The following is a 5,458-nucleotide window of genomic DNA, read 5'->3' on the forward strand; positions in this document are numbered from 1 at the left end:
ATCTGCTGGCCGAATCTTGTTCTGAATCTGCCTGTTGAAATCTCTTGACAACACTGTGGCCAATCACTCAATTTAAGTGAAAATGGCTCAGATGGGCCAGCCTGTGGCTCACTCAGGAGAGTGTGGTGCTGATAACACCAAGTAAAGGGTTAAGATCCCTTTACCAGTCATCTTTTTATAAAAAAAAAAAAAAAAAAGTGAAAATGGCTCAGTTGATTAGAGCACAGCCAAGGTTATGGGTTTGGATCCCCCACTTGCCAGCTGCTCCCCCGCCAAAAAGTCAAAATGATGCAGTCAACAGCACTTTTTTCTTTTTTTTTCATGTGAACTGGTCATTTATAAGCATTGGTTCTGTCTGATATAACAGGCTTCCAGTAAATATGCTGAATGGTATGAGGTGACAGAACAAGGTAAGATTCACACAAAATGGTGGTCTCTTATTTCTTCCACTCCTTCTTGTCATAACCACACTTGGCAGAGAAGCTCTGGGTGGGGCTGACTTTCATATGGAGCATTCTCTGGTTCTGCATGGCCACCGACTCTTCATCAAAGGTGTGTGGGAGGGCTGGCCAGTTAGCTCAGTTGGTTAGAGTGCAGTGTTATAACACCAAGGTCAAGGGTTCGGATCCCCAAACCTGCCAGCTGCCAAAAAGGAAAAAAGGTGTGCAGGATAGGGCCATACATGTAGCGCTTCTCCTTGATCAGAACCAGAGCCATGACGCCAATGAAGAGCACAGCAGTGCCCATAACCGTCTTCTGCTTGTTCGTGCCCCTGTTCATTTCAGCAAAGTTCTTGTTGAACTGAAAGTGGCATGACTCAACTTTTTCACCCATGAAGAGGGCTTCTCCTTCTCTTTTAAGGCCCGGCTAGCAGACAGGTGCTTGACATGGGCTAGATTAGGCAAGGTAATAGTCACGCCAATTGACATAACTTGGGACAGCATAGTCCCCACTCTTTATTCACAACACTTCTGTGTGCTTGTACACAGAGCAAGGTGGAAATTGTTCACTTGCCAATTAGGCTAAATACCTTGATAGCCAACATTCTGTTGCTGCCCAGCTGCTGCCTGCCTCGACTGCCCTCTAGGACCTGGCTGCCCGGGACCAGAAGAAAGCGAGGCCACACTGTGGGGCACCACAGGATCAAGGAGCACTCCCAGCAGAGTCTTAGTATATTTACAGAGTTGTACAATCGACACCATGATCTAATTTCAGAACACTTTCATCTTCCCCAAAAGAAACCCCATACTTGTTATCAGTTGCCACAGTCCTGGCAACCACAGATCTACTTCCTGTCTCTATAGATTTGCCTATTCTGGACCTTGCTTATAAATGGAATTATACAGTATGTGATCTTTTGTGTCTATCTTCTTTCTCTTACCATAATATGTTCAAGATTCATCCATGTTGTAGCATGCATCAGGACTTCATTACTTTTTATTGCCAAATAATATTCCATTGTATGGATATACCACATTTTGTTTACCCATTCATCAGTTGATGGACAATTGGGTTGTTTCCACTTTTTGGCTGTTACAAATAATGCCACAGACTGGCAGGTTAGCTCACTTGGGAGAGCATCGTGCTGATAACACCAAGGTCAAGGGTTTGGATCCCTAAACCAGCCACCTGGACCCCCCCACCCCCAAAAAGTTGATAAATAATGTCACTATGGGCAAACTTTCATATGGTCATATGTTTTCATTTCTCTTGGGTATACTTAACTAGGGTGGATTTGCTGGGTTGCATGGTAACTCTATGTTTAACCTTTTGAGGAACTGCCAGATTGTTTTCTGAAGCAATGGTACCATTTTAAATTTCTACCAGCAGTGAATGAGAGTTCCAGTTTCTCTACATTCTCGTCAACATTTGTTATTATCTTTTTGATTACAGTCATCCTAGTGGCTGTGAAGCCACATCTCAGTATACTTTTAATTCTGCAGTTGAATGTGTTCCTTATTGGCCTGACTTAGTACATACGACTATCCTTCAAATGATTACTGTGGAGGGTGATAATCTTCAGCAAAGTAGGGTCAACCCCTGGAGCTGGGGGTAGGGGTCAGTCACTCCCAAACTACAGAGGGGAAATATAAAGATATTATTTGAAAGAGGAAAGAGAAATGGATGCCTAGGAAGCAACAAACACAGGCCTTCTACAGCATGGGTTTGCTTGCCTGGTTTCAGTGTTGGATTTGTCCTGTACACAGATATGATAGCGGTTCAGAGGAGAAAGAAAAGAAAATCTTGGTTAGGATTCAGTCGGAAAAGAATCTCAGTATATAGGTTTTTGAAATACATTCTTCTGCAAATGGGTTTTCTTCCTGAACATTCTGGTCACTGGGCACAAATGTGTTCACTAGCCTGTATTTATTATTGTCTCCTCCTCATTTCCTTTTACTGGTCAAACTATCATCAGGCTTAGAACCCCGAGTGCTCTCTCATCAGATGCTGAGTCACGGAATAATAAGGGATTTTGTACAATTGTCTTAGGACCAATACCTGATTTTCCCCAGCCTAAATGGTTGTGTCTGGTATAACTATGCTTTTTGCTCTGGAAATAACTTTTAAAAAAAAAATTTTTTTTTTTTTTCAGCTGGCTACTATGGGGGTCTGAACCCTTGGCCTTGGTGTTACAACACTGTGATTTTCCCCAGCCTAAGTGGTTGTGTCTGGTATAACTATGCTTTTTGCTCTGGAAATAACTTTAAAAAAAAAAATTTTTTTTTTTCAGCTGGCTACTATGGGGGTCTGAACCCTTGGCCTTGGTGTTACAACACTGCACTATAACCAGCTGGCTAACTGGCCATCCCAGGGAATAACTGTGTTTCGTTTGGATGTTATTGAAATTTGTTAACTGTTTCCATGTATTCTTGAAGAACAGAAAGGTTTCTGGAATATACCTTAGAAGGGATAGACATAAGGAAAACTCTTTGGCCATCTTTTTGCTCCTGATGGATTATGGGAAATTTCAGAGCTAGGCTCACGCTGAGAGGCATCTGTGGGAAGCATAGTAGGCCCTTTCTCAGCACTTCCTTGACATGGGTTCCTCTTTCTTTTCTCTTTCCTACCTCTTTTCACATTGGCAACAATGTTATTGAGGATTTTCTGGCTACTGCTGCTGTCTAATAAATAGCCCTCCCCCACAAACTGCTTAAAGCAACCATTTTGTGCCACAGTAAAAGAAGCTAAAGAGATCTGACAACTATATGCAAAGCCTGACCCTAGACTAAATCCTGTACTGGAGGGGAAAAAATGCTCTAAAAGACATTATTGAGTCAACTGACAAAACTGGAATATGAATGGCAGATTATACAAAAGTATTCATATCAATGTTAAATTTACTGAAGTTGACAGAGAGAGAGAGAGAGACAGAAGCAGAGAGAGGGAGAATATGAAGCAAGTGGGGTACAATGTTCTCAATAGGTGAGTTTGTGGGAAAAGGATGTATGAGTGTTCATTATACTTTATACATTGAAATTATTCCCAAATAAAAAGTTTTAAAAAGCACTATCAATTTACAATTTTATTTTGCTCATGATTTTGTGGGTTAGGAATTCGGGAAGGGCTGGGCTGGGCAGTCCTTGCGTAGAGTTTCTCACGCAGTTACAGTCAGGTGCCAGCGGGGGTTGCAGTCATTTGAAGGCTGGACATGGACATCTTGGGTGTCCAAGATGTTTCACTGAGATGGCTGGCAGCTGATGCTGGTGGTCTGGTGGGAGCTCAGCTGGACTTTTCACTGACATGTCTACATGTGGCGTCTCTAGCATGGCCATCTATGGTAGTCAAACTTCTTGCTTTGTTTCTCCCAGAGAATCCCAAAAGAACAGGTGGAAGCTGCATGGCCTCTTCTGATCTAGCCTTTGAAATTTGTCAGCATCTCTTCTGCTGCATTCTACTGGTTTCAAGCGAGTTGCTAAGTGTGTCCAAGAACTTGCATTCATGTTCCAAAACTGCCATAAATGCTTACTACATGCTAACATTGTTTTATGTGCTTCATGTGTATTAACTCATATGATTCTTATTAAAAACCCCACGAGGTAGGTAGTCTTACTATCCTTATTTTATTTTATGTGTTTATTTATTTTTTTTGGTAGCTGGCCAGTATAAGGATTGAACCCTGGATCTTGGTGTTATCAGCACCATGTTCTAACTAACTGAGCTAACTGGTCAGCCCCTTGTCCTTATTTTAGAGAAGAGAAAACTGAGGCACAGAGGTTAAGTAAGTTCTCAACATCACACCATTAGTGAAAGAGCTAGGATTTGGTTCCAGACAGTCACTTCTACATAGAGCTGTATTCCTGTTACATTTGATTAAACTGCCATACACAAGGATGGTAACTTTTTATTCACAATCACCAGCATGTAAACTCCCCCAACACATTCAAAATCATGTGACACAATTCTTTCCTCCTCTACTCTGACTTTTGCACATGTAGTTCCCTTTCTCTGGAATACTTTTCTTCCAATTACTCATCTGTCTATATTATTTATTCTTCAGGTCTTTTAGGAAGCCTTTGCTGACCATCCAACTCTGGGGTGATGCTTCTCCATTGGACACACATGCCACGTGGCACTTATGTTGTTTATAGCCCTTATCATTAAGCCTGTTTTCCCGTCTGTCTCCTCCATTGGACTCTAAGGTTTTTGAGGGCAGGGACACAATTTTGTGCATGAAAGCGTCTCTACATTGAGCACAGTGCCTTGTATGTAGAATGTCAATAAATACAAATTAATCTCTCACACTCACACTCATATGCGGTCACCACACATTTCTCACACATAAACATGGCCACTGAGACACTCTACTGGCACATGCACAATCTGCCACATTCACTCTTGTCCAGGCAAGCTCAGCCACTATGACTTATTCCCCATGCTCCGTCACTCGCATTCCTCACACACTGTCGCCACTGCTAGCCCACCGCACACTAAGTTACCGTGACACAACGCTAATAGCCAATCATACTGCTTTTCACAGAAGTATGGTCACCATCTGTACTCTTAAACCAGGACATTGACTCTCCTACAAGTTGAGTTAATATGACAACAGCTCTATTTTTCACACTAGGCGTTACATACTGTATTTTTCATCCACGCAATCCCTGACATACAGTTATGGTCACACAGTCTTACTGTCTCCTTCCCACTCTCACTTGACACCCACTCCCACACTCTTTCATGCACACACTAGATGGCAAAGGATTGGAGCGACACGTCCGCGGGGGTCTGAAGCCCGGGTCAGCTCGGGAATCTCAGCCCCGCGCGGCGCCGCCCGCCCCGCCACGCCCCCTCATGCATATGCAGCGCCTCGGCCTGGCAGCCCGGCCCCCAGACGGCCATTTGTAGCTGCGCTGGAGGCTGCGTTCGGTAGGCGCAGCGGAGCCGCGTAGAGGAGCGCGCCCCCCGGCCGCTGCCACCCCTGGTCCCGGCGGTCACCCCGCTTCTCAGTGCCTCGGGC

The 5,458-nt window shown here is 43.8% G+C and overlaps 1 pseudogene; it reads right to left on the minus strand.

Moving 5' to 3' along the window:
* Positions 1-437: 437 nt before the first annotated feature.
* On the minus strand, positions 438-1,045 carry LOC103600361 (annotated as a pseudogene).
* Positions 1,046-5,458: the final 4,413 nt, after the last annotated feature.

The sequence above is a fragment of the Galeopterus variegatus genome, unplaced genomic scaffold (genome assembly GCF_000696425.1).
Source record: "Galeopterus variegatus unplaced genomic scaffold, G_variegatus-3.0.2 Scaffold3318, whole genome shotgun sequence".
Taxonomy (NCBI): Eukaryota; Metazoa; Chordata; class Mammalia; order Dermoptera; family Cynocephalidae; genus Galeopterus; species Galeopterus variegatus.